The sequence below is a fragment of the Corvus cornix genome, chromosome 2, assembly GCF_000738735.6.
Source record: "Corvus cornix cornix isolate S_Up_H32 chromosome 2, ASM73873v5, whole genome shotgun sequence".
In the NCBI taxonomy this organism is placed as follows: Eukaryota; Metazoa; Chordata; class Aves; order Passeriformes; family Corvidae; genus Corvus; species Corvus cornix.
This window is the reverse complement of record NC_046333.1, coordinates 5,474,401-5,501,151: the sequence shown is the minus strand read 5'-3', so window position 1 is coordinate 5,501,151 and position 26,751 is coordinate 5,474,401. Positions and strand designations below refer to the sequence as shown.

General features: G+C 44.6%; 1 long non-coding RNA gene across 7 annotated transcripts; it reads right to left on the bottom strand.

The window, feature by feature from the left end:
• Positions 1 to 10,578: 10,578 nt before the first annotated feature.
• On the bottom strand, positions 10,579 to 26,067 carry LOC104686424. 7 transcript variants are annotated; one of them, XR_002044492.3, is made up of 6 exons: positions 23,923 to 26,067; positions 23,111 to 23,339; positions 21,729 to 21,772; positions 16,660 to 17,499; positions 13,869 to 14,920; positions 10,579 to 13,012 (listed from the first exon to the last, which is right to left on the bottom strand). It is a non-coding gene; the product is annotated as an uncharacterized LOC104686424 (long non-coding RNA). The 7 variants fall into 7 exon arrangements; XR_005601480.1 differs by having other exon boundaries at positions 10,579 to 10,684; XR_751335.4 differs by having other exon boundaries at positions 10,579 to 14,920.
• Positions 26,068 to 26,751: the final 684 nt, after the last annotated feature.

Genomic DNA, 26,751 nt, shown 5'->3' with positions numbered 1-26,751 from the left:
CCTGCTATCCTTCAGCCATTGCTGTTGAAATAATCCATATAGAAGGGGTAGCAAGGAATATGAGAACACTTATCAGTTGCAGATGCAGCACTATCATAAGACTGCTGCAGTGATAGATGGCAGGAGGTCTCAGGGTAATTTAAAGGGACTTCAAAGGGTTTACAAGATACTTCTATTAATCACAAAGATTTTAATTAGAGGAAGAAAAATCCTGAGTTATGTTAACTTATATTGGCTCAATACCAGTCCTCTATGGGGACTAGCTAATGTTTATCTCTGCAGCCACTAATTACAGGTGCCTCCTCCACCCTGGAGGACCTGAACAGCTGGCAGCAATGGGAGGTAGGTTGCAGCTCCCTGTCTGGAGTATTGCATTGGAAATATGAGCTCAAAGGGGGAATGCCCTTGCAGAAAGCTTTAGAAACAATGAATTATCTTAGTAACAGCACTGACCAACAGAAATATCTCTGAATCATTTTTGCACCTTTCTCACTTAAGTTTTCAGCTCGGGTGCAGCTTCTGTCGAACAGGCAAACAAAAGGTTAGGATGTGTAAGAAATGGGATGGAGTAAATTTCAGTCTGGTATAAAACCAAGGCTTCTCTCTCATCTGGAATGCTATAAGTCACTGCCAAGGGAATTAAAGGATGTTCAGATAAGGATGACAAGAATAATTTGAGACTTGGGGGGGAAAAAATCTTATATGGAGAGAGATTGAAAAGATAAGTGGTGTTTACGGTGGAAGGGAGCTAAATAGAAGTTCTGTGATAAAAGCTTGTGCTGTCAGGCCTGTGGCAAGAGAAAGAGGGGGAGTGGTGAAAGAACCCAGGAGGTGTGAAAATGCCTGAGCCTGCAGGCAGACGGGCTGCTGAGCCCACTGGGGAAGGCATCAGGCAGGGTGATGGGAGAGCTGGGAGGATCAGGAAGGAGCCAGAAATCCTGCTAGGCTGGAGGACATGAGGGCTCCAAAGGGAAGGGAGGCTCATGTTTGGGTTTTTTTCATGTCTCCCAACACACAGTGCAAAATGAAAGAGTAGAAGGCAGGAATTTCAAGATTAGATGTCACCATGGAAAATGTGATGGATTTGTGGAGCTCAGTTCCACTGGAGGTTGTAGAGGTCAAGGACTCATGGAGATTCAAGGAGGAACTGACCATTCATGTGAGAAGTTAAAACCCAGTTCTGCCATGGTGAACATGAACAGACTATTTGGAGTATTTGGCTGTCAGTGAGTGCCACCATCCTTACTCCAAGCAAGAGTTAAGCATTTCTTCTCCATCTCATTCAGAAAACCATTTCAGCAGGAGGCCAAATTAAGTTTATCCAAAAGCATTTAATTTAGCTTCACTAAGACAGTTATCCTGTGTTACGTAAGTACCCACTGGATTTTAAGATCATATTTATTTGAAGATTAACTGCAAGGCAGAGTTGTTTTCCAGTGGAACAACTGGATTAATGAGGTAAAAACTGGAGCACCTACCCTTTTCTTCTACAACTGATGATCAAGCTTTGATACTTCTATGTTTTAATTTATCCTAAGATACTTTCTCTTGTGCTTCTCCTGCTCCTCTTGTCCAAGCAAAGCTGCTGACCTCAGTCTGTCCAGCTTCAGAAGAGGGAACTCAGTTAAAAATGGGTCAGTAGGGTCAATGATGTTAAAGAAGTCTTTGGGATGCAGTCTTTGCTCTTCTTCTTGCCCTGCTCCCAGGACCCAACTCTTCCAATTTTTCTGCATTACAGGCTCCCTGCAGACCTCAAATCTTTATTCTTCAGCTTGTTCCGAAACTTCAGTCTTGTGCAGTAGGTTTGTATCCATTTGCCCAATAATGTTCTTCAAAGCAAATTCTTTGCATTAGCCAGAAGAAGCATGTTCAGTTCCCTGGAGATATGTATCTAGTGCCATCTGAAATGGTCAAACTTCTCCCACTTGCTGCTGCAGAGGAGCACAAGTAGATTATACATGGTATTGACTTGCCCCAAGTGTCCTGGATATCCCCACATCCATTTACCACATACCTATTTTGACAACCAAATCATGCATTTTTGTTCTTAGTTAGATGCCTCCTCCTTCACTTTGGGATATGAGAAATAGAATTTGGGATGTGAAGTGTTATGCCTGTAAATTTCAACTTTCAAAGCAGAGGAACTAAGCATCAGGTCCTGCTGGTATTTCAGCATATATTCTGAATTTGTTTGAAAATACCAGCCTTGTTCCTTGTGAGGCCACAGGTAGCAGCACTACCACAGCATCAACAGCATCCCAAACTAGCCATGACAGCCTTGCCTGAGCCAGCTCAAAGAGCTGCTTTAATCATGAGTGCAGCAAAATATTCATCTCTACAAATCAGTGATAAGGAAATCAAAATCTCCAGCATACCTCCAGTCAGGAAAACATGAGGGGGTTTGTTGCTGTTTTCACAGAAAAGACAACTGATATTCCAGACCAAAGATGTGCAGCAGACTAGTCCTTGTGGGCGTTAGTAAAATGGATCTAACTCCAAATGTGGTGCTAGTTTGACTGGGGATTTCATCGTCATTCTCCATCCACCTAAACCTCTAATCTTGCTTTTTATGCAATGGAACATGAGAAATGATGAGTTAGTGGGCAAAAGCAAGAATAAGCAAGAGACTACGAGAAGGGCAAGGAATTATCTTAGAAGATATGAATCAGTTGAGTTGAGCAGTGACTTTTTTAGGGGACAAAAGATACAGATAGGTCTTAGCACCAAGGGTAGAAGGGAGGGAAAGAAATGTGTTGGTGACATCAAGCTGAGAGGCACTATCAGTCCTGAAAGGGCCCCAGATACCCTACAGGAATGTCTGGATGACCTCACAGATTAAAATAGCAGAGAGGGGGTGAAACTAAACCCTGAGTGCACTTTGCTTTAATTCCTGACATAATCAAAGATTCTGTGGATTTGCTGAGATTGCAGAGAAAGACCCAGATCCACTGGTTAATCATGAGATGTCTGAGCCCCCAACACCATGTCGCGTCACGTCAGGCTAATGCCAGGCTGGGATGCACCAGGAGACGTTTCTAGCAAAGCTGCTGCTGTATTAATGCCACTGTACACGTGGCTGGTGAAGCCTCCTCTGGAACAGCGTGAGCAATTCCCATCCCTGGTGTTCAAAACTGATGAATTCAGACAGAGGCAGGAAGGAACACTGATCAGGGAAACATCAAACTGCTCTGCAAGAGCAGATTACAAATGTGACTCCTTCTGCCTGGGAAAGACAGATGTGCATAATGATGGCTTATAAACCTATCAGGAAGGTAAACATTAAGGGGGGAATAGACCTATTAGCCTGAAGGACAACACTATCAGGAGAATAAACAAGAATGAATTGTCCATAAATTTAAGGTAGTAAGGGGGAAGAAGAGTTCAAGCAACAGAAGTGAGTTTGTAGCAGCATCTTCTCTAAGCCATGGAGGGAAACCCCTGGCTAGGTGTAATTTGGAGCATGATCATTTCTGAAAAGGAAAATATGGGATATCTGCCACTGTAGGGACTTGTTAAAAAAGGCAAAAACCAAAAAACAACCCAAAGAAAACAAAACAGAGGCACCTTTTAACCTTGAATAGCTTTCTTTCTTTTTATTTTCTTTTTTTCAAGTCCACTGCCCACAATTATGTTGCATGGATATGAAGGGGGGAGATAGGAACCTTCTATGTAGAACTCAAGAACCCACACTAAAAGTAAATTCTCACTGACATGCAGTGTTGCTGTTGCTTAACTATTCTCCATACACTGAACCCGAGGGACTCATTTCTCCAGGCATTCTACAAGTGCATAAGTGCAGTCCCTGCCCCCAAATCTTACAAACTAAGGCAGGACCTTTTGTTTTGTTAAAAATGTTTTATGGTGTCTCAGGATACTTTCCACAGGGGACCAAAGCACTGAAATAAATTCAAAATATGCTTTTAGTGTTCAACTGATATGTTAAACTGGATTATAGAGTTGTATCATAGGAAATTATCCTTGTGCTTTAGTTCCATTAGCCTACTTTAAACATCGGTATTAAAAGCGGATACTTACTTAAATACCAAACTGTGCCTGGGTTATAATCTGTTTCTCTGATATCATAGATCATTTGCAAGCCACAAAGCCCCTTTGATCTCGCAGAATGCTCAACTGAACTTAAAAGGAAATTAAATGCAGAGCTCAATTTTTCATTAAATTGTCACCCACTGTTTTAGAGTTATGACTCTTCAGATCTGTTTCTTCTAACAGGTGGACAAACAGAATGTTAATACTGTGGTATCTATGGAGTTATAAAACCTGCACTGGCCAGGAGATTTTCTAATTATTATCACTTCTTTATTAGCAAGGCTAAAGCCTCATTTTTCATAACAGTCCCAGGACACTCTAAAATGCGACTGAAAAATCAGGTCTTTAAAAACCTGGGGACAATTCTGTAACCTCTGATGGTTTAAGGCAATAAGAGATGAACACATTTTATAAAATTGGAGCTACAAAGATCAGGGCTCATGTGCAATTAAAGAAGTCCTTAATGAGTGTTTTGCCTTCATAAAAAATGGTAACAACTCCTTAAGACCTGCAATACAGTCTCAGACTTTGTTTGTAAACCCAAAACTGCAGCATGAATTCTTTTAGGTGCTTTTGCCGAGGGACATTCACAGGTAAAGAAACAACCTCCCTGAGAATTCCCAGCTCGCTGTGTCTCACCCAGCAGGAATGCAGAAATTGCTTTGTACCCTAGGACTGCATCTCCAGCTCCCCAAAACGCCAGCTGTGCAGGGAGTCTGAGAGGCTGGGTTGGGAAGCTGGGTGACAGAAGCCATAGGTGTGTGTTGCATGACTCTCTTGCTATCTCACCCTCAGAGAAAAGATCTATTGCAGCTCCACCAAGACAGCCTTTGGTGTCTTTAATCCAAACTGTGGCAGCTCCCCATTTTAGGCTTGAAAGCCTTCGGGTTTGGCAAAGACTGTGGTGGTAATAGATGGGCTCATCCAGCTGCCTATTAAGGGCACAGTCAGATGCTGCAGATACGGTGGAGACTGGCTGGAGGGGAGAGGAGATTAGAACTCTGCCTGTTGTATGCAGCCATTAGTAACATCCATCCTTTTGGATCGGGGTTAGGGTCAAGATGTGCTAAAAGCAAAGCAGAATTAAAAGCTGAGTTGGGTCTGTGAATTACCTGTTCTCCAAACTCCAGTTTTCACATTCCAGAAACACGCTGGTGAAAGGCAATGACTGCGGTGAGCGAGGCTCCTCTCTGTAGCACTTTGTCTGAATTAGGCAGACTCCTCTGCTTTTCATTTCTTTGTTTGCAGTTGGACTTTGCTTTAAACTGAGATTATTTTTTAAAAATTAATTTCTAATTGCAGCAGTCTTTAAATTGGAGGAATTTTGGGTGGATTCTGTCTGGTCCAACAAGTCCTGTTCCTGGAAATGACAGGGTTTTGGATAAATCCCACTCAGAGATTGCAGAAAACTTTCTGTTTTGAGAACTTGGCTGAGCTTTTGTTTGTTCACACAGGCATCCCTTTCTCCCAGGAAATAGGTTCGGATCTAACATCTTCATCTGTGCACAGCCTGGCTGGCTCATGGGCTGTTAGGAACAGCACTGCTGTGTTCATTGCTTTTGTATCAGAACCATTAAGAAGCAAAGGGCAGAAGAGGTTTTCAAAGAGTGCAAGGAAAGAAATGGTGAGGATGTCTGGGCCTAGGTGGGGAGACAGACACCCCTTTTCATCCTGAATTTCAATGAAACAGTGAAAGCACAGCTGCTATTTCCCAGAAGACGACTTTGGAAATACCAGGCAGATGCTTTTATTATAGGAATACAGTCAATGCTAGTACAATAAAAACTGAAGGCAACCATTTCCTCTGAGCCAGGGAGAGAGGAGACACTCTTTGTGCGCCCTCTTTACCCAGAGAGTGTGGAAGGAGCAGTATTTTAGGATGCTTTGATAAAATTAAGATGAAAGTGTAAGAATTCCATGTCTAAGACCTATTGGGAAACACTGTTAGTTGAGTATCACAAAAGATTGCAACTGAAGACTGTCAGCCCAGGCTGGTTTTAGCTGAACCCTGGAGAAAGTAGAAGCTTCAACTACAGCCTAGTGGAAAAAAAGCCAAAAAAGTTGCCTTTTCCAGGTGTATATCTACAAGATGGCAGCTGTACTGGAAAAAAATTCCTAACCAAAGGGTTGTAAGTGGATCCCCTCTGAGAAACATCCTCTCCTCTTGACACAGGACACATTCTCCACATTCTCATTTTTGACAGATTGAGAGGACACAGCATCAAGCTGCACCAGGGGAAATTCAGGTTGAACATGAGGAGAAATTTCTTCATGGCAAGGGTTGTTAAGCAATGGAATGGGCTGCCCAGGGAAGTGGTGGAGTCACCATCCCTGGCGGTGTTCAAGGAATGACTGGACATGGCACTCGGTGCCATGGTGGAGTTGACACGGTGGTCACTCGAAGGTTGCACTCCATGGTCTCGGAGGTTTTTTTCCCAACTTAAATGATTCTGTGGTTCTGTGACACCTGAGAGCGATTCTACTGTCATAGACTTGGTTGATCCTGATGGATTTCATTATCTGATTGGTTCGGAAATCTTTCCTTAATTAGTAAACCAGTGTTAAAGGAGTAGCTCCAAACTGCTTTTGAGATTCCTACGGCTTGGATCAGGCCCCCGGTGACATTATCCTCCAGCAGTGGTGAAGATGTGGCAAGACTAAGAGCTTCTGTTGAGGCCTTTCTACTGACCACCCATGGAGCATTATCAGGACATGCACTTGCACTCACACAAAGAGGACATCCCTGGCTAGAAGGCAGCTTTAGGAGGAGGCTGAAACCAACAACAGATGGGTGCAAACATAGCGGAAGAGTGTGAGGTAACAGCAAGATAGTTAAAACTAGCTTGAAAATACCTTGGACCTCTTGACCCCTGCCCCATCCCCACTGTGGTTGTTCAGCTATTGTGTGCAAACAAAGAGCAGGGAGGAGCAGCTTTAAAAATGGCACTGCAGTCAAAGGACTTTTTAAAAATTCTTTACGCTTAGTCTCCATTAGTCTTGTAATGTTAATTAGGTCTCCTGGGAAGTAAGTGTTCTTCCAGGACAGCCTTTTGCTGGGAGGCAGAGTAAGGATTGGAGGAAAGATGATCATTCTTTTGGAACAGAAGGCTCAGAAATCCCCTCTGATAATTGACAGGTCTGGCTTGCTCAAAGATTCCCCAGGATAATACCAGTCTATCTGGGTGGGAGAACCAAAACCCAGGAAATCCAGTAGCGAGGGTTAAGTCTTCCTTTGTGTGGCCATAATTTTTTAACTTCAAAAAATGATGGGCCCTTACAAACCAATGCTTACCCTCTGGTGGCTGGAGGACTCCTTGGGGCTCTAAGATCAGTGATGTGTTTGATATGTTTAATGCTTAGATTCAACTAGCTAACTGTCAATAATTAGCACTTAACCAGAAACACTTGGCATCTGAAAGTGAGAAGAGATCCTCATTACACAGGGGTGCTGCAAGCTTCCAAATGTGTCTCATTCAAGTACTCCAAAACCTGCGACAGCAGGAAAGGCTCCACCCAAGGGGATCGTCATTTGCATCATGGTGCTTGGAGGGTCTTGATCCATTTAAGCATTTCCAAGGAACAGTTTACTGACAAATCAAGAACTTTACACCATCTTCCAGGCTCAGGAGAGCAAAGCTACCAGTATATTATATGACTACACCACATAACCTCCAGACAGAATACGTTATTACGATTTATTAGGTTATAATCCTTTTTTGATTAAAAATTATAAATCAGCTCATGTTTGATGTTAACCCATAAATGCATAGCACATGTCAAGCAAAGCACAGTGTACATGGCCCCTGGGCATGCACAGAGGTGCCCACCCTGCTGCTTCCATCACTTTGCACAAAATAATGGACCCGATCAAAGGAGTGTGGCCCTCGCTGTGTCAGGGACGTGGCTTTCAAGAGGTTAACCCTCAGACATGGAGCATGCTAAGCTGTTGCGTTTGATTTATTGTCCCTCCTTTGTTCTTGTTTCTCCTTGAAACATAAAAGCTTGCAGCCCACAGACTCTTGACATTTCTTTTAAATGCTCTTGTCATTCAGAAATTGCCACAGTCATCTCCTGTAACGTTGCACTCAGTGTTGCCAGCCTGTTTGGGGTTACTTGGAGAAGTTTAAAAGGAAATATGAATACAGGGCTCAATCCAGCAAGGTGGAGTCTCCTCGTTCTGAACCAATAATACACTTACTTAATAACCATTTACTTAACTTCCAGGGTGGGAGTAGTCTGACAGAACTGTGCGGCCAACAACTGAATTATAATCTTGAGAATGAGGTCGTGAAGATGTCTTCAAAATAAACAGCCACTCCAGCTAAGGGGGCAAAAGGGCTTTGCAGCCATCTAGGGTTAAGAATAAAAGTTGAGGGCCAAGAATAAAAGTTAGCAAAGTCCTGAACTTTTGGGAAAGCACCTTTATTTACTTCAAGGCAATGCAGGAATGCCAGGCTGCCAGGTGGAGCCTTCATACCTTCATGAGCCATTGAACTAACAGCACATTTTTTAGCTCTGTTAGCTACATATATAAACAGTGATGGAGCTAATCAGCTTGTAAATGGCTCTACACTGAATATGAAAACAAGCATAATATCACCTTCAATACTGCCCTCTGAAAGGCAGCCAAACAGAGGGAAGACACTTATCAGGACCTTCACCTATCTCCTGACCTGAGTGGTGCTGTTGATCCCAGATAGTGCCTGGGTTTTATTTCTTACCTGTTGTGAACCTTATCCTCCAACCAGTGCTCATGTCCAGGATAAATTCTCTGTGCACTAGTCCCTGTAAACATTTTTTTTTTTCTTTTCTTGGGCATTTTCTTCATTTGGCCTTTTGGGTGAAATTTACTATTTTGTGACTTATGCTTCCAAAATCCTTTTCTTTCAGCCCTGAGCAACAGGGAGCTTGAATACTAGCCAGCTCTTCCAAGGACACATGGAACTCGTATTTCCTAGCTGAATCCTGACAGTTCACTGGGCAAGAAAGTTTTTTTGTCTCACACATGCTGTAAAATGGAATAAAAAACTTTCTCAGGTTGTTTGTGGCTGAATGTAGCAGTTGTTCCAATGAAAAGGTCATGCAAGAAAAGCAAGGCAGGTGGTGGCAGATGGGGGTTTCAGACATCCCCCAGCAGATGAAGGGAGTGGACCCAAGTTCTTGACTTCTTGGGTAAGTGGTTGGACACAAGGTATCCATGGAAAATGTGGTCTCTTCTCTTTTTACTCTAGCCTATCAAATGCAGTGCTGCTGGAGTCCAGAGAGCAGCTTGCTTCTGGCTAGGGCGTCCTGGACGTTTTGGGCAGACACCAGAATGTGGGTGTGGGACCTAGATAGGCCTGGTGAAGACAGGGACGTCCCCAGGCAAGGGGGACATCAAAATTTCAGAGAGTCTCCTCAGATGATTTTGTCGGGGAAATGGAGACACAGCTTTGCAGTCACCCGAGTGGGATGGCATTATTTTTTTCCCAGATCTCTCAGTTCAGCTGAGGTGTCTGTATTCTGTACAACTGCTGTTGTAAATGTTGCCCTTTGGGATTTGCAAGATGAGGCCTCAGGTGGCTTCAGGAAGCTGTGCTGCACTGGAGAGGCACAGCTTTGTCTCAGAAATCCCGGGTAAGATAGAAGAGACAAGTGACACGAAAGGTGTGTTTTGCATGATGTATGCGGAAAAGCCAATTACCTGTAATTAATGTTGGTTAAATGCTTTGAAGATGAAAAGCTTTTATAGAAGTGTGATTAACATCTCTTCTGTCAAAATGATTGTCTTTCTAATGTTTTAAGAAGCTTAATAGCACGCTTCAGCTTTTCAGTGTTTATCTCTGAGATGTGATGACCCCATGGAAAGCATTCACTGGAAAACTATATAAGAAAGGCCTTCAGTGGGAGTTGATGTTGGCCACAAACCAAGAGTAAAGACTGAGACACTGTGGGATAGAGATGATCTGCCTGCTGACAGCTCAGTATCTTACAAAAGTCCCTACGCACCAAACCAGTTGAACAATGCTAAAGTATTGTTTGATACAAGGCCTTAATTGTGAGTGCTCACTGCAGGATGGCTTGTGGAGCCTGTGGAAAGATGGTCTGTGTGTGCTGGATCCAGGCTTAGAAGGTGCATGGTAAGGTGTACCAACTTAGACTTAGCAGGAGCCCAGCACCTGGCACGGGACTGAACTGACACCTCCCAATGGGAATTTTGCCACCGGTTTCAATGAAGGCAAGAAATTACTACATTTTAGCATGCACAAAAATAAGCTGTTATTGACTGAAGGCTTATAGTCAATTGTCTTGCTCTGACATATTTTGCTTTCCACTGTAAATAAAGCGGATTTGATTGTAAACCACTCACAGGAGATGAGAAACAATAAGGGCTGGACACAGAACAATAGGCGTTCTGAGAAAATAGTGAGTTCATACATTGGCAGTTGTTATTTTCTGAAAATGAGTGCAGATGTTTTACTGTGCTGAAATCACTCAAGATTTTTATGGCAGAAAGAGGACACAGAGTAAATAAACTGGTGACAGGTATAATGAAAGACATTCCATTTATTTGCCTGCTCTGGGTTATTTTATTCAAGGGAGCCCTGTTTTGCCTACCACAGGCAAATCCTTGAGACCTTCTTGAAGGAGTATCTTCCTGGAAAAAAGAATTGTGCAAGATCATTTACCAAGCCCAGGACTTCTGGATGACAATCAAATAGATCACTTAATTCTTTGTAAGCAATTCTTAGAAAGCATCAGTTCCCAGAAAAGACATATATGAAGGCTCGGCTCTGCTCTTTATTTGCTGGTGGGGAAACACAAGAGCTGTGCCTCCAGTAGTGAAGTGAGTGCCATTTGAATTGTTCTTGGTGCTGTTGCCAGGAAAAGTGTTCAGATAATACTGAACATCAGCCAGATAAAAGTCAAGGCGGTTTGCAGGCTCATAGGAATGGGCACAGATCATACCCTTTTCCTCTGCCAGCTAGTTATCTTCCTGTATGAGCTGATCCATTTGGGTTAGGATGAGTCCCTGCAGCTTTTCCCTGTTCAGTGAAGGCAACCCAGATAGCTCTGGGTTGCTGGGATCACCTTCTCCTCCAATGTCCAGCCAACCTGGCAAAACCCTTCCCTGCACTGCCCCCCAGCAATAGTGGCTGAGGGGGTGCTGGGGTCAGTACTGGGATCAGTTGCAGCCATATTTGCTCTTGAGCACCAGGACAGGGCCACTCTGAGCTGTCATCCTTCAGGACAACTCTCTTGAGGTTCAACAGATTCCTCAGAAGCACCAGTGATGGGGGGTGGGGGCATTCAGGACTCACAAGGTGCCAGCTTTACCCAGTGCAAGGCCTGTGCTTACCCTGTCAGTCCACACAAGGCAGAACAGGTGAGACAACTTCAGCTTCACTTGGACCTGCTGAAGCATGGGGAAGATAGATGAGGTCCTCAGGGCTTATCTCTGTCAGTTCACATTTATTAATACTTTGTCTGCTTTGGGATTTTACCTCAGGTTAATTACTCTGTATTTGCCAATGCCATGTAGGAACATGCATTTTTTTCCCCCTGTGAAGAGAAGCTGGATCCAGAGAAGAGCTCACTTTCCCTGCAGCTTGCTGGAGCCCTGGCATCTTTGCCTTTCAAAAATGCAATTGGAAAAAATATTAAAACCTTTTCCACAAGGCTGTTGCTGCAGGTGAGGATTTACACCCTCTCCCACCAGGCACCAAGGAATGCTGCTGGAAACCAGCCTTGTACCTATCCCTGGCATTTACTGTGATCAGGATTTCAAGTCCACCACCTTTCCTAAACACTAAAGGCCCAGAAATAGAGTTTTAGAGAGAGAACTGCAAGACAACCAACCTTTCCCTCAAAGGGAGGCATATGATAACTTCAGTTTTTGTTCTTGTGACCTGCCCTTGCAAGACTGAAAAAAGCTTTGAGCACACACCCAGGAGAGCAGGAAATCTCTCCTACGGATCACTTGTAAAATGGCCTGGTTTGAAAAACATGCTGCAGAAAGAATGAAGCCTGACTGCAAAGGCGAGTGGGGTTTTTTTTCACCCATGAATAGGATTTCAAACTAGCAGCCAAAGCGAATCATTATACATCCTTGCCATATGCCACTTTCAATCAATAAGGCCTTATGCTCTGCTAACAATCATCCTAAACTATACCTATTAACAAGAATGCACATTTTCATAGTAATATTCTGTGCACGTCACCGCACACAGACTGCAAACAGTTGAGAGTGATCACAGCCGAAGGGAGATGGCTTCTGAAACAACGTGTGGACACACACCACACTGTAGAGGCTGCCACTCTTACACGTGTAGGCTGGTTTTCTGCTTTTTTGCTCCTACAGTATGATGGGTTTTTTCTCTCTTTCAAGCACACGCTTTCTTGATGACCCAGACAGTTTATTTCCTGATGACCCAAGGCTTCCTCAGAAGCAGCTGATGCTCTGAGGACAAGGTGCAGCAATAGCCACAGGGGATGAGATACGGCTTCGACAGGACCCCTTCAGTTTGGAGGGAGATGACAGCAGTCATCATGAGCTTATCATCAGTATGATGAGTTCACACCTGAACTAATCTCTCTGTGAAGACATGAAAACCTGCTATAAAAGACAGGCAGGTTTTGAGGCACATGCTGCGGGAGCAGGAAGCACAGACTTTATTTCCTACTGACCACAGGGCATCTCTGTTTCCCACCTGCTGTTTCTTCTGTCTACTTAACACCGCAAACTCCTCCTGAGGGGTGTCGCTTCTCCAAAAATACCAAGCTTGCTGAAGTAGTTATTGACTGAAATGCCACAGTCTGAGATGCTCAGAGCAGCCAAGTCCTACACCATGGGCACGAAGTTCTCAGCAGGTTCACCCCAGTAAAGCAGAAATCTGCACTTGGGCAGGTCACCTGTGGTTCCCTTGCGAGTCAATGGAGAGCCAGTCAATACTGTTGAAGGAGTCTACAAGTGATTAATCTCTTCCTAAAGGAGATGGTTAAAACAGAGCAGATGAATGGCATAATAAACCCACCTATTTCTCCTTGCTGCCTGGAAAACCCAGCGTGACAGCTCTCACTTAGAAGTCTACTCTGTAAATACCTGAAATGAGTTGAGTCTAATCCCACCACTTTTCTCATGACCTTCCCCTGCCCTGGTGCTCTTGGTGCACCTCAGGCACTTGGTGGTGCAGCTCTCCCTGTACCCTGCAGTGCACAGAGATTTACAGCAGGACTGAGGGATGCCACAACAGAGAGGCAGTCCCAAACTCAGGTAGCTGAAACATTCCACCCCTGAGCAACAGCTCACAGCCTCTGGGTGCCCCTAAGACCCCAAGCTCCCAGTTCCATGCACAAACCAGAGGCACAGCCGTGTGTGAGCTGGGATTGCATCAGCCCTGGGTGCCTGGCAGTGCAGAGCTCCACATAGACTATACAAAGTCCTATGTCTATGGATCCTGGATTAGCAGAGCATGTACAGCGTGGCAAGTCCTAATACAACACCTTCAGATGCTACCACATCAAAACCCCTTCTATCTTCCTCTCAAAGAGTGAATTTAAGCTTTGCTTATTCCTGTTTTATATCTAAAGGCTGTTTCTGCAACCCTTGTGTAGATCATTGCACATGGTGTATGTGACACTCTTCCTGAGTAATCCTCAGGTGTTTTGCAAAGTTCAACATAAAAATTCTTTGCAAATCAAAAGGCATTACTGCTTGGATGTTTTTGTGCTGCAAAATAACCCCCAGTCAATCAAAACTCCTTCATAAAACCCCTGTCCATGCTTTTTGCTTTGCAACCTTTTTTCCTGGGGGAGAAGGTGGGAAAGGAGAACATACTTACCTTTGAGCACAAAGCTGTGCAACTTTGGGTGTCAGTGATACCTCCAAAATATAGCTGAGGTGCTGCAGCCCCCTTTTTCTGGCTTTCTGTGCAAGCACACATCTATAATAGGATCATCTGTTGCGAAGGTTTCATTTCATTTCTTCCTCTCTGTCACAGTGTGCACTCACTGAATTGAGAAGTCCTTATTCCTCAGACAATTCCTCTTGCCTTTGACGAAGATTTGAAATCCTGGAAGGACTGTGCAAAATTTATACTACTAATTTTTCATATTTGGAGATATTAATGATATGCAAGCTACTGGATTTGGTACCAGAGAACTGGTCAAACTCCTGCAGTCTATTTTATGTGTGAAGTAAATATACATGATCAAAGGACTACCTCTGGCTTGAAAAGGCATTAATACTATTAATATCAGCTGAAGTAGTTAAATCACATGTACATATTTAAATATTTAGTATAAATGTTGACCCTGTGGCATCTTCTCCCTTCTTTCTAAAATGCACAGACATTTCAACATTGGTGAGATCTTTAGGAATGAGGGCAGTAAAGCTGGGCAGAAAATGAGTCTTGCCATCACAAGAATGCTCAAGATCATGAGGGATGGAGTTTCAAAATCACAGCCCCAGAATCTGATCCCCACAATGACAAAACCAGACAGTCCAATCTAGTTTCACATCTGGAAAATACAGACAAACACCTCCTAACACATTTGGCTGCTGTTTCTGGCCGATACAAGAGGCACTTGCTCCTAAAGGAGCCCTACATCCCTGGGGGTCCTCTGAAGGCATGGATGGGGGTGCCAGTCCTTCCTTATGGCAGAGCCAACAGATGGCTTCAGTTGGGGCTGAGCAAACAAGGTGGCGGATATTTCACACAGAAAGGTTCCTTTTACATTATTTCAAAGTGGCTGTGGCTGGTTGAAAGATGGATTCACATCTGCCCGTGGCGATTCTTCCTTGTGGCGTCCCTGGGCAGGACACGATGAGTGTTTGGGACACAGGGCTGCTTTCTCACACGTGTCCTCTCTGACTTTGCAGGAAGGATGGCACCTATTGAGATAATTACTTCATTACTCCACACTACACCCAGAAATGCAGTTCAATCTCCTGCTCTAGTGTGCTGTTTCAGACACAGCCAGTGGGGCTGACTCTGCACAGACATGTTGAGCTGAATTCAGAGCAAACTCAACTCCCTGAGCTGCAGATAATTAGAAGGTGCTTCCAGTGGGTGAGAGAAGAGCTTTAGCCAAACTGTGATCTCCAGCCAGACTTCAAATCCACACCCCCAGTAACAGCACAAGTGTGTTTTCTACCCGGCACAGACATTTATTAGTATTTGTGTGTTGTCAGCTTTTTCATCCCTCATTTCCCTTTACATAGTTTTATTTTTCCCAGTCAATAAGAGTGATTTTATTGTTCTTAATTAGATTTTTTTTAGGTTTCCCATAGTAATTAATGCACTTTTCTTCAGCAGTAAAACCTATCACAGTAGTTAAAATATTAAATCATGACTGTTGCCAGATGTAAGGGAACAAGAAACATAGGATTTTCAATAGCCACTCCATCTTCATCTTTTGAATTAGTTTGCAGCCTGCTTTACATTTTTGGGTAAGTAATAAGATTTGTTGATTTGAATGAAGAAAGATATAAAAATAAATTGCATTGTACTTTTAATTACAGAGTCCTAATTTTTTGTGGTGACACTCCAGGCTCTCATATAATGTTGCTTAATGTTTACATCTCTTTATTGATTTGGTAATTTAGATACAGAAATGTGGTTTAATTTGCAAATTTCTACATTCATTTTCGGGGTGCTGTGCTCATCAAGGAATCAGGGGAATTCTGCATTTTCCCCCACCTCCTTCATGCACACACAGGGATGTACGTTCTGTATTTGCTTTTTCTTAGGCAGCAAATCTCAACTACAGAGATGTTTTTCTTCTCCACTGCTGTGAGACCTCCCTGTGCTTGACATTTCAAACCAGGGGGCTGCTCCAGGGAGCCCTTTTTTGGGGACGCCTTGGAGGTGGTTGAAGATAGTGGTGGGTAGTGGACACATTAGCCTTGGTGGTTTTTTTTCTTCACCTGGGAAGTCAAATACCCTCAAAGAACTGAGAGGGGTTTGAGTCCACCCTCCCCACTGCAGAGGACATGGTGGAAGCAGGTCTTGATAAAGTCCACAGAAAATGTGGGGTGAGCCCAGTTGGATCTCCCTTGGTTTAGGGTCAGGATGATATCCTACTGCTCTCCAGGTGTCATTCAGAAATACCTATTAGAATGCAACCAAGCAACAGCAAACCTTCCTCCCTCCATCAAACCAACATCTCTAACCCACCTCTTCACTCATCTCAGCTCTCCCAGAACGGAGCTGTGGGCATCTCTCCATCCTACCCCAGGCACTGTCAGCCCCTTGGCTAAATTCTGCCTCTAAAAATGGTTTTTTGAGGTGGTGGTAGCTTAGTTTTAGTGCTCCAAGCATATTTCAGAGTCTCTACAAGTTAAGCAAAATTAAACTTTTCTTTCAAAAATCCATCACCACAAAACTGTTTTCCCCTCCTCTTCATTAATGATTTACTTTCTGTGGAATAAATGCACCAACTGAAGACAGAATCATTATTAAAATCTCAGTTAACAACACAATATTACTTTGGTCCTTTCATTTCCTCCACTATTATAAAATTCAAGATTCATTTCATTTATTAATATTAGCAATCTATTTTTTTTTTTTAATTTTGATCAGGCACAAATTAAAAGGGGAATGATATTATGGAAGCGGCACTAGAACTTACTCCTTTTTATTCTTTTTTGTAAAATCTACTTGTCCTCTTCCATCAGTTCTTTCTTTGCATCTAATACTGCCTCCTTTTGCTTCGATATTCTGGGTGACTTCATTTGGTACCTGGCATTAGTCCCATGGAATTCAACTGGAAAAGGCCAACAGAATTTATTGGAAGGTGATTAAAATTAAGGGTCAGTGAAAAGAAAAGCTGGCACATGGGTTTGGGAGCAAGGGAGCTAGACTCTGGTCTGAGCCCTGCCATGAAATTGCCTTGTGACTCTGTGCAAGTCATTTTATTTCTCTGTACTGCAGTTTCCATGTGTTTAAAATAGGAACAGGAGTGTTTGCTGCTCATTGTTCAAGTCCCCCAGCAAATAAAACGTGATGTATCAGGGCTAACTGAGCAGGCAGGCACAGATCCTTCTCTCAGGAAAGCTGTGTCCTAGAGCAGCAGCAGGCAGTGAGGACAGGGCAGAACAGAGACACACTATTTTTTGAGGACTTAGAAATTGCTCCTGTTCCCTTTATAACGGATGGTTGTCGCTGGGCTCTAATGAGATCTCCCTCGTGCCTCTGTAACACTAAATATAACCTGTGATATTCCTCACGTGCAGCATCTCCTTGTGAAAGAAAAGCTGGATTTTCAATGCTTTAGAAGGACCAACTTCTACAGCTATGGCACACGTACTTCTCAGCTTGATTCTGTGCCCCCCACAATCCTGGGAGCTGCACATCAGCTCAATATGCATTTGATTGCTCTTGCAATCCTCTTGATTACAAACAGGGGACTGCTATTGTGGCAGGTCTTCCCAAACACTGAAGAGCTGAATTCCAATGATTTCAGTGGCAACTGGAAGAAATAGGAAAAAAACCAGTTGGATAAATCCCTTTAAGAGGTTCCCAGTACAATCAACAACACCTCAACCATCCCTGCAAGAGCTTTGTCTAACAACTTCCTGCAGTGCCAATTCCACAAGAGTCTGTGGGAATATCCCTGAACTAAACTATCCCCAGCACCAGGAATTTTTTCCCAATCTTTTACCTCCTGCTGGAGCTGAAGCCGATTACTCACCCTACTTGCAGAAGGTACAAGGACACATTGTGCCTCTCCTCTTTGCATGCAGCCTTGCATGTATTTGGCAACTTGTTTTGTGTCAGCTCAGTCCCCTCTTCAGACCACACCCAGCTTTACCTCAAAGGCAAGTTTTCTACACCTCCAGCAACTCTTTATGCACCTCTTTGGGCTTTTCCCAGCTAAGCCATGTGTTTCCTGAGGTGTGGAAATTGTCCTTGAGCTAAGACCTTCACCAAGTGGAGTGGAGGGGTTGTCCCATGTCTTCTGCAGTGTGTGCCCCTCAGAACAGGCACCCCAGGAGAACTGCTGGATTTTTGCAGCACTGGGTTTCAGCTGTACTCCCAAGCATCACAGTCCTGGATCTTTTTCCACATGGCAGAAGCCTGGCCAACTGCTCTTGATCTTGCGTTTGAGAAATTGATTTTAACTCCCGTGCCAGGGAGTGCAACATTTTAATTACTTCTGCGGATAAAGTCCGTTGTTCCCATTCTGATCTGGACTTAACAGATAAGTAAAGAAAAGCCTATCAGAAATTCTGCAGAAATTTGAGCTGGAACCCAGGACACCAGAATACCCCAGCCAGTACCTCTGCTGTATGTCCTTCACCCTTCTCACCCTTGTCTCACACTATCCTTGGTTTTTAAAAAAATCATCCTTCTCCCTCCATTATTATTGAATTCTTTTCACACCTGATATTAGTAGCCACTTGCAAGCATTTGAACTAATGTAGGTGAATAATTAAGGGTCTGTGCACCATCCCACAGCATGGGTAGGCCACAAGAAATAGAAAACAGATTGTTTGCTTCCTGTATTATTGCTTCCTGGTAAAAATAAAGGGCAAGATCAGTGGCCTTTGGGAGCAAGAGCAGCCTGGGTGCATTAAAGGCCAGGAAAGTCAAGACACAAAATGCAGTCTTCCTTCCAAAGGACCTAATCCCTATTTAGGGAGAACCAAGACACCTACAAATAGATAAAAACTTGAGGCTGACTATAAAAATATTTCTGTTTCATTCGTCTGAAATCCACAGAGAGGCACTGCTGATGCCAAGAACCCATAATACCCTGGCATCAGAACCTGCAGGACTGTCTGCTCTCACTTGTGAATACATTTATCAATGATAATGTGCCAAAATGTCCAAGAGCTGAGTACTGAGGAGCACTGGGAAGGAAAGCAAGTTCTCATAGGCACGACTGGGTGCAGCAGGACTTTATCTGCATCTGTACTGGCAATGTGTCACTCTCACGTCCCTACAAAACTGGTGCATCAGTGACTGGAATCTTCACAGAATAGTTTTTGTACTTCGTATTTATTGTGACACATGGAATGTCCTATGCAGAAAGTGCACGAAGGCAGCTTGACAAGAAGTAGTTGGTAGGCAGGTAAAGAGGCAAGACCAAGGTGGAAGCACACGAAAGCAAGAAATTGCTTGGATGAGTCCATCAGGGAGCTCTCCAGCATCCCAATGACCTTCAATGTCACTGGGAGGGATGAATCCAGAGAAGTCCCCCAGAGCTGAGGAGTGGATGACAGATATGTTGGCAGGGGAGCCCAGGACTTCAGCAAGGGAATTTAGCCCCTGAGATATGGCTAAGCAGCCCAGGGATGGAGTGAGGGTCATGCTGCACAACCAGAAACACAAGGAAGGGACAAAAGAATTTGATTGTTTTGGCTTTGGCATTATAAAGAGAGACCATCTTCCCATGTGACAAAGCTGAAGAAGAGGGAAAAGGAGGAATTGTTCCCCATGTGCTCAGTAAGGACCAAATTACATCAGGAAAGGCTGAGGTTGCACAGGAGGAAAAAAGCTCTGCACGCAAAACTTGTAATGCCTTGGGAGGCAGGGGCACTGCAGGAGGAGGTTGGATAAGCATTTGCCAGGACTGCCGTACATCAATTAACCAGTGCCAACAGAGTAGGATGGATGGGATGATACGTGAAGATCCCTTCCATCGTTAGCTGCCTGCTTGCACACTGCCAGCAGGTGGGATGAGCTTCCTTCAGGAGGGTTGCACCAGCATTTCCCCACAAGACAGATAATTTACAATGTAAAAACAAACTCTGGTCCCAGTAAAGAAAAAAGGAAAACTACCTTGTTATGGTGTCCAATTCATTACTCAATACCATGTAACACAATAATGTTGCACTTTAAATCTTAGTGCATCTGCCTTGCTCTATTTATACTGTGGTCTTGAGTGTTTATCATCTCCTGCTAATGGCAATAGAGGATTTGCCACAAAAACTTAATTATTTGCCTTCTCTGAGAGGGTATTTTTCCTGATTAAAGCCTTCCTGAGAGCAAGGCAGGAAGCACTGAGCCCCACCGGGCATTCTTATACCCTAACCACTGAAATCTGGGACAAAGGCCAATAATCTGGGACAAACTCTAAAAATACACCAAACACTCCAGGACATATTTTATTGGTCCTTCCACACATGCCTTGAGTGTGTCAGGAGGCACAAGGCCACAGGTAACAGTGAAAGTTAACCCTGCAGTGCAGTCCAGCTGGCTGCAGGACGGATAGGGATGATTTTCTTCAACACAGCCATTTCAAAGGGACATGGCACCGCTGTAAGAACTTTCCTGTTGTTAAATCTTAATTGCAACCAGTTTAAAATCCCCGAGTAGAGCTTTTTAAATAAAATACTGGAATTTGAAAGATGTTCTTCTGCCAACTAAACACCTGGGGAGAGGGGAAGGCGAGGGAGCAGGAGAGAAGACAGGCTTTGGCTCTAGGCTGCTGTAGCCACCATATGTGCTTTAAAAGACCTGCATTGCATTTCCAGGTAGAACATCAACACCTGAACACAATGTGGGTAAAGAATTCCTGTCCTCTTTTACAGGGAATGGTAACTTAAGCAGAAAAAGTTGGGGGGCAGACTAAGGGCTCTCCTCACTGCAGATTCAAGGGCTGTTGTATTCCCAGGCTCTTTTTCAGGTGTTGCAAAACCCCAGAGGCTCTGCTGGCAGCCACCCAAAGGCACGCAGCACTTCAGGCTGCCCTGACCCGGCCCAAACATGCTCCAAGCTCAGAGCAGGTTTCACACCTCGCCCTTCCCCCCGACAGTGTCAGCAACGTGGGCTGTTGTGCACAGCAAAGTGGAATGACCCCTGCAACTCAGCAGCTCCTGAGCCCCACGTTTGCAGTGTCACATCTTGGCTGGCCTTATGCCAATGATGGGGACATTTTCTTTAGCCCTTCTGCTTGTCCATCTCATGCAGAGGCTTTGTAGACAGCAAGAATGCAAGCAAAATGATCTGATGATGGGACCTGTATTTATTTACTTTCAGCTTTTAATGGAAGGAGGACAAAATGCTTTATGGCCACAGAGCAAGAGATTAATAGATTGCCATTACTGGAGGCTGTCAGTCAACAGGACTGTCACCAGGAAGTGATTCCAGTGTTACTACACCAATTTGGGAACATTTTCCTGCCAGGCAACTGGGCAGTCTTAAACAGAAGGAATTTTGCTGCCGTGGCACTTGGTAAACTGTTTGAATGGTTACGTACCATCAGCTGGTAGAAATACCTTCCTTCCACTGAATTCAACCTGCATTGACTTCAACTGACTGCAACACACACTCTTGGAAGTTAGAAATGCTTACTTTTTTATGAGCTTAGCATCATCAATGCTGTTATTTGTATTTCACAGGGCATCTGAGGCAGAGAGCTTAAAAGCAGGACATGTCTAAAGTTTGGGATTGTAGTCTGCTTTTATATATATATATATATATATATATATATTTATCTATATATATATATATCTATCTCTCTGAACTGTGCTTTTCCTGACTCCTGGTCACTGGCTTTGGAGAAGCCAGAGCTTTTGTATCTGAGGTTGAGGGAAGGCCCTCTGTGAGCTGTGAAAGCAGCACAGCCTGGTGTTTCAGGGGAATTTGAATGCTGGTTTCCAACACTAGAAGGCAAAGTAGTGCTTGAGGGCATAAGACAAAGCTGGCAACAACAGTAACCTTAAGCACAGTGCATCTCAATGAAGAAAATACCTGAAAGGAACCTCAAACATCAGGCAGTCCTTTGGCACTGTGACCTGGGTTAAAAAAGGATAGAAAATGCAGTTGTTCACCAATTAAACACATACCGCGATTGCAGAATTAGTCACGCGGTGCCCATAATCCTCCTTGTCTCAGCACAGAAGTCTCCAGCTCAGTGTGGGTGTGCTCTGGTACCCAGCAAGCTGGCATGGCTTGGGGGCATGGATTAGCGCCTGGATTCTCCTTTTTGGGGGCAGGTAACACACCAACAGCACAGTTACTATCCAGCATCACCCATCCTCCAGAGCCTTCGTGCAATTAACTTCCCCACCCAAAAGGCCAGACAAGCTCTCCTGGATTTAAAGAGGAATAATTATACAACAACTGGTGGTTACAGTGGTAAAAATAATGAGCTATGCCCCAGAAGTCCTAACAAAATCCGTGGATGAATAAAACGACACTAAAGCTCCAACCTGAACAAAGCTTTGGCACGCGGCTCTGATGCCAGCTGACATGTGCCAGTGGCTGGTATTTACACTCTAATCAAAATACAACTGAAAACCAAGGGAAAAGTTCAAATTCTGGGGGACAGCAAAACTGCTGGATTGTGGGCATTTCAGTAACAAATCCCTTTGCTCCGTATATTCCCTGCTAATTTGTCAACATCTGATGCCTTGCTCTTTAGTCTGGAGCTAAGAAAAGCTATCAAAAAATATAGTTTAGGGCCCATTATGTCTGCTGTATCACTTGCTATTTTTGCTCAGCCGCAATGAAGCCAGACTGCAAAGGGCAAATTTGTCAACATAAGTGGGCTTTTTTAGTGTGAAGCCCAAGGGGTCATACAGACAGTAGCACAGACTATCTGCATCCCTGTCTGGAAGTTCAGGCTCTAATTTCAAGCTGCTTCAAATATAGAAATTCCAGCAAAGTTAATTGTAGCCACATTATGGAGAGGTGACAGCAACGAGTCCTTAGAAAGCTGGGGAAGGTCTAAATCTGCCTCAGTCATGCTCCCTTTGGTGTTAGACAAATCCACTGGGACTCAAGCTAATACTGGGTAAAAATCCTGCTGGGAAATTCCGCAGGTGAGATTTGATTTTGCTGACCACACAGCAACAGCACTTCTTGAAAATAAGGACAAACCTCTTTAGCAAAACTACCTTTTCTCCACATGTTGAGAACTGTGCAACATCACCCTGCTGTACCAACTGGTCTGTGCTTTTAAAAGCTTCCTAATTGTGCTCTCAGCTGAGAACTTGCCTTACCGTTATATTAGGAAACAGCTCCATAGTGTGGGTTGGTTATTACCGGGAAGCGCTTAATTACAATAAAATGTGTAGTTAAAGTGACAATTTATTTACTCAAGGTTATGAATATAAATTGGTTTTTCTTACCCATGCATTTTGAAACGGGGAGGTAGAGGCTGGGATCCCAGGAGTTTCTTTGGGTGATTTTCTGCAAGTAGCTTTAGGGACCAACATGGAAAGTGAAACCCATGAACCAGTTTGCTGCCTCGAGGCCACAGCACACAGTCCCCACCTGTTGCAAGTAATGGGAGTTTTGCTTAAGAAGTCTGGAAACGGGTCCCTTTAATTGCACCAGAGCTCTGTAACCTGCGCCGAGCTGAAAAATAAATCCCCGTTAGTGAACGCTTGAAGAGATAAAGAAAACGTTGGGCCCTCTCCTCCCAGTATTTTCCATGTTTTATAACACCTCTGTCAGTATAAATTTCCATTCACTGAAGAAATTACACTTCACGAGCGCTACAATGGGATTTTAAGATAAATGACATGCGAGCACTGCAGTTTTGTGCGGGCTTAAGTGATCCAAGTATCTTAATCACGTGCGCAGTATCAAAATACATGAATTTGACTTGTTACAAGAGTCACACGAGAAAGATTGAGTGTCATGTGAGGCTGCAAAGCATAAACCATCTTAGCTAAAATTTATTTTAGCACGGGAGGGTTTTTAAACTGTTAAGTATAATTATTTAAAAGCAGTCTGAGCTGTGCAGCTCTAATGATAAGTGAAAACAGAAAACGGCTCTTGAAAGCGCTGCTGGTGAGGGCACTTCTTGCAAGCACTGCCTGCTCTTAGCACTTTCTGCCCTTATTCATCGCTATTTCCGAAATTCTTGGAAGGCTGATGAAGTTTTTAAGCCTCATCCTGCCAAAGCTGTAACATTATCTCCAGCGACAATACTCACTCCTGCGCTTTTGTGTTGCAAGTAGAGGAAACATTTCAGCTTTTCGGGCGGGTAAACACCTCCCTGTGAAACAATGTAAACAAGACGGGAGGCAATTTAATAAATGCAACTTCGGGGCGCCATTCAGCTCTGGGCAAAAATCCCCCCGGGTCCAGCTCTCGTGGGTGGATCGCTTTGCCTGCGCCTCGCAGCAGGAGCTGCCCCGGTGCAGAAAGGCCACGCTGTGCCTGTCGCACCGGGTGGCTTTAGGACAACATCCGAAAACGCCTGGGCCCGTTTCCTCAAAAGCGATGACAGCCGCGTGATAAACGCGCTGCCGAGTCCGTGCCTGCGCAGCGCCAGGTCAGGTGCTGAGAAACGGGGCTTTTCATAGCGCAGCGATTAAAAATAGGAGCAGCGCTGGCCAGGGAGTGTTTTGAGGCTGGGCAGGGACGCAGCCCAAGCGGTCCTGTGTTACTCACCCCGCCTGCTCCCGAGGGCTGATGTTTTCTTGGACCGAGCTAAATGTCTCGTTTGAGCTAATCATGGGATGCTGGTACAGTGAAACACTAGGTCGTATTTTATCACCCCGCACATTTCTCCATGCTTCAGCCGCGTGGTAGCTGTTTAACAACTTAATCCCCAAACGAAATAAGCAGAAATATTGACCCATTATTTGCTTTCAAATGAAATAAGCCGCTTTTTAGGGAATATTGACCCAAAATCTTGTCACTTCTCTTGAGGCTCCAAATGCATCCCAAGCTGCTGCAGCCCACAGCCAGGACATTTACTTCTCCTTTGACAAGTGCTCTGCACCCTCTTTTGCATCTTGCCTGGCCTTCTCAGTGATTTGTGCCACAAGCAAGTGACAAACATTTTGGTGACAAAATCAGTCCTCCCTCTGTCCAGATTAAAAAAATAAAAAACAAAAAAACAAACAAACGCACACCCAACTTGTGTATTTCTGAATAGTGATCACCCCTGACCCATCCCTTTGACAGACACATCTTGTTTTCTGTCCTTGGTTTCACCACCTGTGTGGCAATATCCACTTAGCTTTCTCTGTGCCACAGAACTAGCTCAGAACTAGATCTTTGTGGTCCTGTTTTTCCACACCTTTTGCTCTAAAAATTGTTTTCTTTAGCCCTTTACGTAGCTTTACTAATTGCACTGCCCTTCAGTGCATGTGTTAGCTGTAACTTTCCCCCCAAGAGTATCGTGTTTAAAGTCACAACCAGTGTGTTCCTGCCAATGTATTCCTCTTAACTTACAGGAAACCTATGAGTGAGGTATGATACCATGAATGATACTATTAATCACTTAATTGCAACTGCACCCAGGAATCCCATTCACTGTCAAGACCTTGTTACGCAAGTGCTGTACGTATATAAAAACAGTTTCCAGCTTCAAAGTGGTTACAAGCCTTTGTAAAAGCCTCCTGAAGCTTTCTGTGAACTTGTTACTGTAAGAAGAAAAAAACAATTACATATTTCTTCTTGGAACAAAACGCTTCTCAAACTTTTAGAAGAATGATTCATGTTTACTCTTATCTCCCTCCAGAGGAAAAAGAAAATGAGTTTAGGAATATTTTCAGCCTTAGTCCCCATCGGACAACTTTGAGGGAGCTGACCTGCGATTCACTGCTGTGCACAGTGTCCATCCAGGCCACAGCCCTTTCTCCAATGAGTCAGTGGACCTTGCAGACCCAAAGTCTTGAGAATAACCCAACTTCAGCGTCTCCCCCTTTCTCTTCCTTCCCCTTAAGATTCCTTTGGTGCTCCCTATTGCCATATTATCTAGTTAGAATTAAAATAAATTGTGGAGAGCATTCAATTCCTGTAATCCTGGTAACGGAGAAAACCTTATTAACCCTGAAATAGTCTAAAAATGGATTCTGCTGAGGTGCCCCTTCAGCCCTGGGGTCCCTGGAAACTGTCACTGAGCCATTGCTGCTGCTGGATCTTGGGGTCAAGGGACTGTTGTGGGTGAAGGGAGCTCCAGGACACGAGCAGGCAGCACACATCCCACTGCCTGGAAGAGGAGGACTGGTTTTTCTGCAAGGACACGGTTTATTCCTTCCCCTGGTGGGGGCTGTGCTGCCCTCTCCCCTGGGAAGGCAAGGGGCCAGAGAATTTTTTCAAGACACTGAGGTGGCTTTGCCTTATAGCTACCCTTCCCCCCACCCCATCCACAGCCCTACCCTCCACCATTCCCTGACCCCAATCCTCCCCAGCCACCCCCTGCCTTAAAACCTGCCCTGCCAGTCCCCTCTGCCAACCCCTGCCCCGTTCACACTCCTCCCACTCCCTGCTCCCCCAGCCGTTCCCTGTCCCTAAATCTTCTGCCCTGCCACCCCCTGGCCCTGAACCTGCCCCCTGCAGCCTCCTGCCCCAACCCTCCCCCTCGCAATCCCCTGTCCCTATCCACGCACATCCTCTACCACCCCCTGCCCCATCCTCTTCTCTAAACCTCGCCCCCCAGCTCCCTCCACCACCCCCTGCCCCTATTTGCACTTCCCACGACCCCTGTCCCAAAACCCCCTAAGCCATCCCTGCCCCTAAACCTGCCCCTATCCACACACACGCCTTCCACCACCCTCTTCCCCTAAACCTTCCTCTCCATCCAGTGCCCCTAAAAATGCCCCCCTACCCCCAAGCCTCCCTTCCTCTCCTCAACCTCCCCCCTGCAGCCCCTTGCGCCAAAACCTGCTTCTATCCACACACACCCTCTGCCGTGTTCTGTCCCTAAACCTCCCCCCTTCCCCTAAACCTTCCCCCTGCATCCCCCTGTCCCTAAACCTGCCCCTATCCACACATATCCTTCGTTTTGCTCTTCCCCTAAATCTTCCCC